Source organism: Scyliorhinus torazame, chromosome 14 (genome assembly GCF_047496885.1).
Source record: "Scyliorhinus torazame isolate Kashiwa2021f chromosome 14, sScyTor2.1, whole genome shotgun sequence".
NCBI lineage: Eukaryota > Metazoa > Chordata > Chondrichthyes > Carcharhiniformes > Scyliorhinidae > Scyliorhinus > Scyliorhinus torazame.
The window spans coordinates 68,233,138-68,246,658 of NC_092720.1; the positions used below are offsets into that span (position 1 = coordinate 68,233,138).

General features: G+C 47.6%; 1 non-coding gene across 1 annotated transcript; it reads right to left on the bottom strand.

The window, feature by feature from the left end:
* Positions 1 to 268: 268 nt before the first annotated feature.
* trnaf-gaa (transfer RNA phenylalanine (anticodon GAA)) lies at positions 269 to 341 on the bottom strand. The gene has a single exon. It is a non-coding gene; the product is annotated as a tRNA-Phe (tRNA).
* Between the last annotated feature and the right edge of the window lie 13,180 nt (positions 342 to 13,521).

The window sequence follows — 13,521 nt, forward strand, 5'->3', positions numbered from 1 at the left end:
ACTGTGAAAATCCCACAGTCGCCACACTCCGGCACCTGTTCGGGAATACGAAATGAAATGAAAATGAAAATCGCTTATTGTCACAAGTAGGCTTCAAATGAAGTTACTGTGAAAAGCCCCTAGTCGCCACATTCCGGCGCCTGTTTGGGGAGGCTGGTACTGGAATCGAACCGTGCTGCTGGCCTGCCTTGGTCTGCTTTAAAAGCCAGCGATTTAGCTCAGTGTGCTAAACCAGCCCCTGAAATAGAAAACGCAGCACCCGGTGCGATGCCGGAACCCGGGATTGAACCAGGGACCTTTAGATCTTCAGTCTAACGTTCGCCCAACTGAGTTATTTCAGCTGGTACTGAGCTATTTCAGCTGAATACGGAGGGAGAATTCAGAATGTCCAATTCATCTAACAAGCATGTATTTCGGGACTTGTGGGAGGAAACCGGAGTACCCGGAGGAAACCCACGCAGAAACGGGGAGAATGTGCAGACTCCGCACAGACAGTGACCAAGCTGGGAAATATCTTGGGGAGTTCTCCCGTTCTGGGGGTTTCTGGGGTGTGGAGGCATGGGGAGGAACTGGTAGAGGAGAGGTGTTCAGGTACTGCATTGTGGGGGTGGTGGGGGAGGGGGCGGGTGGCCCACAGATGGACTTTGGGGGCAACTACCCTAAAGAGGTCCACTGTGCCAGGCTCCCGTTTGATGAGAACAGATTCCCGGCCGAGGGGCCAGAGAATCACGGAGAGCTAGAGAATAGTGCTGGACCCGCGAAATGAATGCAAATGGGTCATTAAGACCCACTTGCATTAGTTTTCATCCTCTCGCTGGCTTGCGCTCTGAGTCTCGATCCCGCCGTCAGCGGTGGGGGGGGCGGGGTCCGGGCATGTTTGGATCGGTGCACGCTGACGCCTGGGGCCAATCCCAATTTTTTAATCGTCCACTGCATTGGAGACTCCACTACTAGTAGTAAGCAGCAGAGAATCCAGGCCATTATCTTCATAGGGTTGATTTCCTGTTTTATCAGCTGCTCAGAATTCAGATTTCATTTATAAATAGGCAATACAGGAAGTTACATTTTTGTACAACTAATTGTATTTTTACAGAATTGATTATAGCTAGAAAGGTCAACTACAGTAATTGGATAACTGTGTATGTTCGAGTGCTTCTGCTGGCTGAGAGTCATCCCGTAACTTCCATTGAAACTTCTGGCGTACGGAAATCGTAAGCCATACATGTGCGTTGAGACTATGCGGAAGACCTGGCGCATGGACATGTGTGCTAAATACGCACCAAGTTCAAACTCCCGCTCCTGTGTTTTTCCAAGTCCTTTGCTGCAAGTGCTGTGTTGAAGCAGCTGAATATGAAATCTCGGGGCAGTGCTAACTCGGCCGGCTTACCCCAATGTTAGGTAAGTTTTTCCACTTGTTTATTTGCACTTTTTTTGACCCATCCAGAATCATCGAGCAGAGGCAGGAGACATCAGAGCGGATTTTCTTTGGTGGGTTAATCTTTTAGAAGAGTGTTTATAAATATATTCAAGCGCAGCACGGTGGCGCAGTGGTTAGCATTGCTGCCTCAGGGTGCCGAGGTCCCAGGTTCAATCCCGGTTCTGGGTCACTGTCCTTGTGGGGTTTGCACAGTCTCCCCGCGTTTGCGTGGGTTTCGCCCCCACAACCCGAAGATGTGCAGGTTAGCCAAGCTAAATTGCCCCTGAACTGGAAAAAATGAATTGGGCACTCTAAATTTAAATAAATAAATATATTTAAAATGTGGTGCTTGCCTGGCTGATCAGCGCGACCCGCCTCATCATTGACCGCACACTTGACAGGATTTTCCGGAAGGTGGAATCGGCTCTTGACGCTAAGTCGCGGATATTCCTTTCCCTACCTCCTTTTCTAGGCTTTATCTTGCCTTCAGATATCCTCAAAGAATTATGCCCATTCAATCAAGAGGTTCTTCCAGACAGGTATCTTCTGAACAAGGGTCCCCCAGGCGTTGACGTCTAGGTTGCATTTCTTGAGGTAAATCTGAAGCGCTTTCTTTGTCCTCCTCTTGATCAGGAGCTTTACCTTAGCTGGGTGAAGAGGATTTGCTTTGGCAGTCAGAACTCTGACATTCTGAGCACATGGCCGGCCCAGCAGAGTTGGTATCGGATTAGCATGGCCTCAAAGCTGGTGCTCTCGGCTCCTTTAAGAATGCTGATGTTAATATGCCTGTCCTCCGAGCTGATGCAGAGCATTTGGATTTTGTCATATATTTTAAGCTGTGCTGTTTAAGAGTCCAACTGTTGTAATGTTGATCCTTACAAGCCTCAGTAATTACTTCAAATGCTTTAGTGAAGGTTAATGCTTTCGTTGACATATACAAGTCTCCTGTAAGCTAATTTGTGAACTCTCTCTCTCCGACAGGTATTGCAGAATCCAGTGCAAATTCAAAATTTGGGTCAGACTACATGTCAGCCTATTGTGGAGGATATCAATTATGCACCCCTGAGACTGTACAGGCAAAGGACATCATATGAATGATGTCAGAGGAGTTGCGTGCTAAGAGACTGCGCTTCAGCAAGGAAGCAATCGGATGCCTTTGTAAAATGCTGAAGGAAGACCTGAAGCCAAACTTTAACTGTTGCAGTGCCTGAAAATGAAGATGAAACTCATGACAGGTGTAGTGTGTTGTTCATTGCACAACTTTGCCCTTCAGCATGGACTGAGCATTCACCCTGAAGATGACTTGCCAGCATAAGTGGAGGAACATAAGAACTATGAGCAGGAGTAGGCCATCTGGCCCCTCGAGCCTGCTCCACCATTCAATGAGATCATGGCTGATCTTTTGTGGACTCAGCTCCACTTTCCGGCCCGAACACCATAACCCTTAATCCCTTTATTCTTCAAAAAACGATCTATCTTTATCTTAAAAACATTTAATGAAGGAGCCTCTACTGCTTCACTGGGCAAGGAATTCCATAGATTCACAACCCTTTGGGTGAAGAAGTTCCTCCTAAACTCAGTCCTAAATCTACTTCCCCTTATTTTGAGGCTATGCCCCCTAGTTCTGCTTTCACCCGCCAGTGGAAACAACCTGCCCGCATCTATCCTATCTATTCCCTTCATAATCTTATATGTTTCTATAAGATCCCCCCCTCATCCTTCTAAATTCCAACGAGTCTACTCAACCTCTCCTCGTAATCCAACCCCTTCAGCTCTGGGATTAACCTAGAGAATCTCCTCTGCACACCCTCCAGTGCCAGTACGTCCTTTCTCAAGTAAGGAGACCAAAACTGAACACAATACTCCAGGTGTGGCCTCACTAACACCTTATACAATTGCAGCAGAACCTCCCTAGTCTTAAACTCCATCCCTCTAGCAATGAAGGACAACATTCCATTTGCCTTCTTAATCACCTGTTGCACCTGTAAACCAACTTTTTGCGACTCATGCACCAGCACACCCAGGTCCCTCTGCACAGCAGCATGTTTTAATATTTTATTGTTTAAATAATAATCCCTTTTGCTGTCCTTCCTACCAAAATGGATAACCTCACATTTGTCAACATTGTATTCCATCTGCCAGACCCTAGCCCATTCACTTAGCCTATCCAAATCCCTCTGCAGACTTCCAGTATCCTCTGCACTTTTTGCTTTACCACTTATCTTAGTGTCGGCTGCAAACTTGGACACATTGCCCTTGGTCCCCAACTCCAAATCATCTGTGTAAATTGTGAACAGTTGTGGGCCCAACACTGATCCCTGAGGGACACCACTAGCTACTGATTGCCAACCAGAGAAACACCCATTAATCCCCACTCTTTGCTTTCTATTAATTAACCAATCCTCTATCCATGCTACTACTTTCCCCTTAATGCCATGCATCTTTATCTTATGCAACAACCTTTTGTGTGGCACCTTGTCAAAGGCTTTCTGGAAATCCAGATATACCACATCCACTGGCTCCCCGTTATCTACCGCACTGTTAATGTCCTCAAAAAATTCCACACTAAATTAATTAGGCATGACCTGCCCTTTATGAACCCATGCTGCATCTGCCCAATGGGACAATTTCCATCCAGATGTCTCGCTATTTCTTCCTTGATGATAGATTCCAGCATCTTCCCTACTACCGAAGTTAAGCTCACTGGCCTATAATTACCCGCTTTCTGCCTACCTCCTTTTTTAAACTGTGGTGTCACGTTTGCTAAATTCCAATCCGCCGGGACCACCCCAGAGACTAGTGAATTTTGGTAAATTATCACTAGTGCATTTGCAATTTCCCTAGCCATCTCCTTTTGCACTCTGGGATGCATTCCATCAGGTCCTGGAGACTTGTCTACCTTTAGCCCCATTAGCTTGCCCATCACTACCTCCTTGGTGATAACAATCCTTTCAAGGTCCTCACCTGTCATAGCCTCATTTCCATCAGTCACTGCCATGTTATTTGTGCCTTCCACTGTGAAGACCGACCCAAAAAACCTGTTCAGTTCCTCAGCCATTTCCTCATCTCCCATGGACCAGGAGCTGGAGGAGGGCAATATAATGCCTGACGTAGGCATACTTTCTGGTGCAAGTCCAGACTCCAGGTGATGCAAGGGTAGTTTGAATTCACCTGGCAGCTGCTGCTTTTGAAATGAAAAATGAAAATCGCTTATTATCACGAGTAGGCTTCAATGAAGTTACTGTGAAAAGCCCCAAGTCGCCACATTCCGGCGTTCTGTATGGGAATTGAACCATGCTGCTGGCCTGCCTTGGTCTGCTTTAAAAGCCAGCGATTTAGCCCAGTGTGCTAAACCAGCCCCACATCGAACCCTACCTCGCCTCCCTCACCTCCCTCCCTTTCTTCCCCCATGCCTTCTTAACTTTGTTATTTACTTATCCTGCTGTCTTCAGAGATCTACGGACATGCACACAGGTCCCTTTGTACTTCCTAGCATCCTATCATTCATTGCATAGTCCTTTGCCTTGCAGGTCCTCCCAAAATGTGTTACCTCACACTTTTCAGGATTAAATTTGCCACTGTTCCGCCCCATCTATATCTTCCTGTAATCTAAGACATCTAAAATATCACTATTTACCACACCACCCATATTTTTGTGTCATCTGCGAACTTACTGTTCCACATTTACATCCTGATCACCTCCAATAAATTTTGATTTTCCCAATGACAACTGCCTCAGACTGATTTTGAGTTACCCGGAGGAAATGGCTAAATTTCCACTTCGTGTCCGAAAATGTGCAGGTTAGGTGGATTGGCCATGACTAATGCGTGGGGTTACGGGAATGGGACGGGGAAGGGGTCCTAGGTGGGGTGCTGCTTCAGAGGGTCAGTGCTGACTCGATGGTCCGAATGGCCTCCTGCTGCACTGTAGGGATTCTATGGATCCTCCTCAGGCCACAAAACAAATTCACTCAGTGGTGAAATCCAACCAATTACTGTTGTAGGCTGCAAAGTGACATTGATAGGATGCAGAGCTGGGCTGAAAAGTGGCAGATGGAGTTTAACCCTGCTAAGTGTGAGGTGATTCATTTTGATAGGACAAATTTGAATGCGGATTACATGGTTAATGAAGAATGTGGAGGAGCAGAGAGATCTCAGAGTTCATGTATGTCCATAGATATCTGAAAGTTGCCACCCAAGTGGATAGAGCCGTGAAGAAAGCTTATAGTGTGTTAGCATTTATTAACAGGGGGATTGAGTTTAAAAGCCATGAGGTTATGCTGCAACTGTACAGGACCTTGGTTAGACTGCATTTGGAGTATTGTGTGCAGTTCTGGTCACCTCATTATAGGAAGGATGTGGAAGCATTGGAAAGGGTGTAAAGGAGATTAACCAGGATGCTGCTTGGATTGATGGGTGGGTCTTATGAGGAAAGGTTGAGGGAGCTAGAGCTTTTCTCATTGGAGCGAAGGAGGATGACAGGTGACTTAATTGAGGTGTATAAGATGATGAGAGGGATAGATAGAGTGGACGTTCAGCGACTTTTTCCTCGGGTGGATGTAGCTGTTACAATGGGGCATAACTATAAAGTTGATGGTGGAAGATATAGGAGGGATGTCAGGGGTAGGTTCTTTACTCAGAGAGTGGTTGGGGCGTGGAACGCACTCCCAGCTATGGTAGTGGAGTCGGACACTTTAGGACCTTTCAAGCCGTTATTGGATAGGCATATGGAGTGCACTAGAATGATTGGGAGTAGGTTGATTTGATCTTAGTTTCAGACTAGTTCGGCACAACATCGTGGGCCAAAGGGCCTGTACTGTGCTGTACAGTTCTATGTTCTATGTACACAATAGGGACATGTATAATCTGTAATTATTATAGGAAAAATCGGTAATTTCTGAAGCTCAATTCTTGACATGCATTTTCTTCAGAAGTAGAACTGAGACAAACCATCCTCCTTGTTTTGACAGAAGCTAGTGCAAACAGGCAACAGGTTACATTAAAAAATACAGTCTGTGGAATCTTTATCACACTTTCCCATTCTTTCAAAGGGCATATTATTTACATTTGTACATACCTCTCAAATCTTTGTTGCAAAGCAGTGCTCGTCAGAAAATGTATGAGTATTTATTAATAGACATAAATTTTGCTTCAATGGAGTGATTAAAAACGGTGCAGTTATATCCTGAAAAGGCTCCCCCAACCACTCTGAGCCGAAAGAACAATTCCATTGTTTACTGAGCAGGTAGTTACACTTATCTTTCAGGGATTAGTGGGATACCTTGTGTGGTAATTCATCAATGCTTTTTTTTTAATGCTCAATATTTCTAATTTCATTTAACTTTTTGCATTGGATGATGATCAAAGTGTTTGATTTACCAGACTTGGGAACATTATCATTTTCGACAGCTTGAATTCCAACAGCTGCTAGGATTGCGATCTAGTGCTGAATGAATGGAATTTTCCAGAAATTGCCGAAAACAGTTCTAACGTTTTCTTAATACTTTTTTCCACCCTCCAACGCCCCACGGTGATTGTGCCAGCTCCGATTTTTAACCTGCTCTTCTGAAGAGATAACAAATCATTTGATGGAAACCTGTGACATGGTTCTTTAAATATGCGGATCAGACTCTCATGATGACATTTGGGTCAACTGTTATGTTAAAGCAGAACCCTGAGTGGGAAGAGGCCCAAATAGTTGCATCTTTAATTTTTTGGCTTTCCTTGTGGGGTCTCCTGCACCACCCAACTGAAATGGGACATGTTGGTGGGGAGAGGAATACAGGCAAAATTTTGCACTGTATTTATGACCCATTCCCACCAGCTGAATCTGCTCAAACCTATTTCCATCAGCAAAAGATAATTGTTCTGTGGCTCACATTTAATGGAAACAGGGTTCAGTTTGTCCAAGTTTATTTCAGTGCAGATAAATGAGACATTCATCCCATCAGTCTGAGAAAGATTAGTCACATAGATGAAATCATGTTTGTTATTATCTATTATTTCCATATTTTATATTTGGATCTCTTTGGAGATGCTATTTTGAGCTAAATTCTTAATGCGGGTATTATTCACTGCACAGAAAACATTGTAGTAATTCCTGTCAGAATCTAATGCAAAATAATGCATTAGAAAATAATTATCTGAGCAGTATAGATAACCTTAAAAATGTGCAACAATCAATGAGATAACTATCGAAGTTATCAGGGAAGTATGCTCTCAACCTATCACAGACCTGGATGTGACCCTCGACAAAGAGAGTTGTTCAATCACGAGTACTTTTTCCCAAAGCTGTTACTATTCCTAATTAGTGGATAATTATCCCTGAAATGCTTTTAAGTGAAAAATTCCAGGTTTTCCACTGGGAGAACTGTTTGTTCTTTTTGGAATAAAAATAATGCTGGAAGTCTACCCAATCCCAATTGGCTCACGCTTATGCCGGTTTCACACTTCTTGGGCGTGATTCTCCAATATTGGCGCGATGTCCGCCGAGCGGCGCCAAAAACGGCGCGAATCAGTCCGGCATCGCGCCGCCCCAAAGGTGCGGAGGTCTCCGCAACTTGAGGGGCCGAGCCCTCACCTTGAGGGGCTAGGCCCACGCTGGACTGATTTCCGCCCCGCCAGCTGACGGGAAAGGCTTTTGGTGCCCCGCCAGCTGGCGCGGAAATGACTTTGCCGGGCGGCGCATGCGCGGGAGCGTCAGCGGCCGCTCACGGCATCCACACGCATGCGCAGTGGAGGGGGTCTCTTCCGCCTCCGCCATAGTGGAGACCATGGCGAAGGCGGAAGGAAAAGAGTGCCCCCACGGCACAGGCCCGCCCACGGATAGGTGGGCCCCGATTGCGGGCCAGGCCACCGTGGGGGCACCCCCCGGGGCCAGATCGCCCCGCGCCCCCCCCAGGACACCGGAGCCCGCCCGCGCTGCCGTGCCCCACCGTCCCAAAGGTGGTTCAATCCACACCGGCTGGCGTGGGTTGACAGCGGCGGGACTTCGGCCCATCGCGGACCGCAGAATCGCCCGGGGTTCCCGCCGACCGACGCGGCGCGATTCCCGCCCCCGCCGAATATCCGGTGGCGGAGAATTCACGACACGGCGGGGGCGGGATTCACGCCGGCCCCCGGCGATTCTCCGACCCGGTGGGGGGTCAGAGAATCGCGCCCCTGAAGTGGTTGCAAACAGCTGGCTAACAAGCAAAAGTATAACAAAGGATATCAGACCAATTGCTGAAGGCAAGAAACGTTAGTACTGTGGAAGTTTGAAGAGAAAAATGTAAGTAAACTGGCATCTGGATATCCTTTTATTTAAAAATCGGATGAGCTTTCTGAACTGAGGGCTCCTAATAGCTGTCGGGGGAGGCACTGCTGAGCTTGCTTAACTGACTTGCATTCAATTTGTTTTCTGGCTAGTCTTTAATGAACCAATTCAGAAATCGCTGCAGCCGCACTTCCCAGCATAATTTTCAGCTTGCTCTTCGGGTGATTTCATCTTAGCCTGTGGGGGAGATGGGTTTAAAGGTTACCGAAAAACATGCACAACAACAAAACCGTACTGCTTGATCATCGGTCGAGGTGATCAGCAGAGTCCAAGGTGGGGCAAGGATGACAATAAAAAAGGTGGAGGGAGGGGGTTGCGGGGGTGGTGAATGACTAGTGTTGGACAGCAGTGAGCCATGAATTTATTGTGGAGATCATAAGAAAACCTTTTTGGGAGGTTGCCTCGACGGTCCCTGTGATAATCTGTGAAGTATCATCTGTGTATATAATACAATAACCAAACTGTATATAAACATTAGTGCCTGTATGTATAGATTACAATTCTAGCATCCGACCACAAGTGGCGTGATGACAGGAGAATGTTACTGGAGCACAGCCACATGTGAAGCAGGACGTATTCTAACATCCAACCATAAGTGGCATGGCAACAGCAGAATGTCACTGGAAGACACCCACATGGGAGACAGAACCTGGAGAACAGGCATAGAGTCCAGTCGCATATCGAGCAGCTCCTGAGTAAACAGTAATCAATACTTGTTAATTATAGTTTGTATTCAGCCGTCATGTCTAACTGTCCACAGAAGACCTCATAGAAACCCTTCAGTGTTTTAGTTAGTTAATAAACAGTTTTGTTCATTTACAAAGCCGTATGTTCTCTGATCACTTCAACTACAAAGACCTCGCCATCTGTGCATACAGAGAACATTACAGTCCCTTAAAGTATCTCTGGATCATACGAGCTTGGTATCTGAGAATTTGAGCCAAAACACGCATGGCACATGCTGCATTCAAGCTAGGGCATTTTGTAAAAGGGGTTAACACAGTTGTTGGACCCCTTGGGCGGGATTCTCCGACCTCCCGCCGGGTCGGAGAATCGCCGGGGGCTGGCGTGAATCCCGCCCCCGCTGGTTGCCGAATTCTCCGGCACCGGATATTCGGCAGGGGTGGGAATCACGCCGTGCCGGTTGGCGGGGCCCCCCCGGCGATTCTCTGAGCCGAAGTCCCGCTGCTGGAATGCCTGTCCCACCGGCGAGAATCAAACCACCTCTCTTACCGGCGGGACAAGGCGGCGCGGGCGGGCTCCAGGGTCCTGGGGGGGGGCGCGATCGGGGCCCACCGATCCGCGGGCGGACCTGTGCCGTGGGGGCGCTCTTTTCCTTGCGCCTTCGCCATGGTCTCCACTATGGCGGAAGCGGAAGAGACCCCCTCCACTGCGCATGCGCGGGGATGCCGTGAGCGGCCGCTGACGCTCCCGCGCATGCGCCGCCTGGCAAAGTCATTTCCGCGCCAGCTGGCGGGGCACCAAAGGCCTTTCCCGCCAGCTGGCAGGGCGGAAATCAGTCCGGCGCGGGCCTCGCCCCTCAAGGTGAGGGCTCGGCCCCTCAAGGTGCGGAGAATTCCGCACCTTTGGGGCAGCGCGATGCCGGACTGATTCGCGCCGTTTTTAGCGCCGGTCGGCGGACATCGCGCCGATTGCGGAGAATCGCGTCCCTTATTTTTATATTTTTATGCCCGAGTCTTTTGCCAAAATGACGTATGGAACACATCCAAAGTGCAATATTGGACACTTACGGCTGGATCTCCGATTTTATGGCTAAGTGCCGAAGCCGCATTGGGAACTGTGGCGTTTTATGACGCCAAAATCGGCATCAAACACTCACCGATTCTGGGACAGTTGAGGGGCTAGCAGCGGTGCCGGGTAAAACTCTTGGCTCCCGTGCCAAAAATAGCCTGAGAATGGCCGGGTCCGTGGCCGCGCATGCGCACGACGATGACCTGCAGTTGTCGCGCCGTACAACATGGCACCGTCCGCGCGCGGTCCCAACCTGCCAGATAGTGCCTCCCTGGACCTCCCCTCGCCATCCCCAGACCACCCCCCCCACCAGTCCTCCCAGCCCTCGCTGAAGCCCCCCCCCACCCCCCACCAGTCCTCCCAGCCCTCGCCGAAGCCCCCCCCCCACTCCACCAGTCCTCCCAGCCCTCGCCGAAGCCCCCCCCCCGCCCAGCGGTACGGCTCCCCCAGACTGTGGTGGTGCTGGACACAGACCGCAGATGGCACGCAAGGTTGACGAAAACTGAGAGCCCATGTGATCCGCGAACACTGTCCATCGAGGGTGGAGCATCGGGGGAGGGCCTTCAGGTGACGTAATGAGGCCGTCCCAACGGTGTGCAGTGTACCCCCGATGACGCCGTTTTAGCGGGGACGGAGCATCCAAAAAACAGACGCAGCCCCCGATTCAGTCGTAAGAAGGGATTCTCCGCCCAATCGGCGATTACAATATCGCTGTCGGACAACAGAGAATCCTACCCTTAGTTCCTCATTTTACACTTGCAAAACAGGCGTGGTGTCAAAGCATCACATGGCAAAGGAAACTCATCAAAACCGAAACGATGTTATTTCAAGATTCCCTTCATGCTTTTGCTCTAAAAAAAATAAGACTTTAGTTCTTTGTACCTAAACCAATAAATCACAAACTGATGTTGTTCTCAAATAATTGTCTTGTCAAGTTGTATTCGATATCATTACTCAGGTGATTGATTGTGCTAACAAGGATGAAACTTGCTGTCATTTGAGCGTACTGCCTTGCCCCAGGTTGAATATATCCTTTAACTGTGCAACTGCAAAATATTAGGGTTTTAGAAATTATGCAAATGAAATATTAAATGCAGATTATAGATCACAATGTTAATGATTGCATTACAGTAGCTCAGCACGTCAGAAATATACAGATGTCAGGTTGATTATAAAATTGTTATATTCCTAGAAAGATTCATTTACATTATTCAAACATAACAATAAGTATCAATTAGAGATACTGAATAGTTTCAAAGTGGATCTAAATTCAAGAGGAAAGTATTCCACTGAAAAGCTCATGAGCCACATTTTGGGGATAAAAGACCTGTCTCTAAAATGGTGGTGGCAATCCTGATGCAAACTCCACACAGATAGTCACTCAAGGTCAGAATCAACCCCGGCTCCCTGGTGCTGTGAGACAACCGCTATGCCACTGTGCGCCCCACGCTAAATTTCTCATGACTAACATAATATTGAGGTCCCACAAGGTCCCACCCCAAGTGCTGCCGGCTAATAACATGGCGGTGGCCGTTACTGGAACAGCAGTTGGCCTAAATCAGTGCCAATGCAGACCCCCCCTTCATTCCTGATCAACTTAAGTGTGGGAAGGCCCTCTGCAATCGATCCAACCACTGATAAAAGGTAATGGGCATGCCACCCCTTCCCTCCTTTCATATAATCATTTAATTTTCAAAATTAGTGTTCCGTAAATCATTTATCTGCTCATTAATGTAACATTTAAAGGCTCTGGATACAGAGAAAAGGCCATTCTTTACAACACTCCACAGATGCTAACTGGCTAGAAGTCTATCAGAGCATGATGAAGCAGCACCACCAGTGCTTCTTGTGTGCAAGCTTTTAACTACTTTACATTAACAGAATGCTGGTGGCAAAGGTTTAATATTCCCTTCTCCTGTTTGTGGAATTTTGTTTCTCCCACATTACTCCATCTTCTGTGTCTGTTTGTTGAAATCGAGCATTAATCATTACCAACTGAATCCTGGCACACTGGAGCGTGCAATGAACAACAGGAACATTCTGAGCTCAGTTGAGCCAGGAGGTTGTGGTTTTGAAATCCCCTTCCAGGACTTGAGCACATAATCCTGAATGACAATTAAGCCACAGAAATACTGATGGAGCATTAAATTGGCAGCAGTGCCATCACTTGGATTGAGGCATTAAGCCAAGGTTCTGCCTCTCTGTTCAGGTAAGCATAAAATAGCCCAAGACAATGCTTAAAGAAAAGCGAAGCTTCTCAATCGCAACTGTGAAACTCAACGGACCTGATCAGAAACAGGTTAACTGGTCAACAATTTAATTTCTTGTTTGTGGAAAATTGCTGAGAGCAAATTGTTTTTGTCAACAAACACAACACCAAAGTGACCACACAGAAAGCACATGCACTGCGAGTGAAACGCTTAGAGTTTGTCCTGAGGATATGATAAGCTGATTTATTTATAAATACACATTCTTTCTTTTGGTGCTGGTGCTATAACGTTTCCTAAGCTTCTTTGCTCTCAAACATCTCTAGGGCTGTCAGCACCAAACTGTTGCATTCTGTTGTGCGAACTCATTTACAAATAATTCCTCTGCTATTTGCTTTATTCACTTATTATGAATATTAATAGTCTGGATTCTCCACTTCGCAACGCCGGAAGTGCGAATCACGATCGGGCGAAGAATCGCGCGAAATTGATGAAATGCGGTTCGTACCCATCGGCGATTCTGAAGCTGTGCTCCGATCCCTTGCTGGCAGAGAAATCGAAGGGCCGGCAGGGGCATGCAAAACCATCATTTTCATGGATTTCAATATCATTAGCGGGTTGGACACTTCATGCTCCACCCCGCCGTGATGCTTCACCCCTGTTAATTGTTGCAAGTAGAGCCTGGGTGCCATGGCTATTCAGAGGGGGGGGGGGGCTCTCCAAAATTGTTGGGCTTGCTGGGGGGCTTGCTGCCTGGGACAGGAGAGTAGCGCGGAACACCTTGGTGCCAGGTCCGTAGATTCAGGTTGTCCCCCTTGGAATCGCGGTGG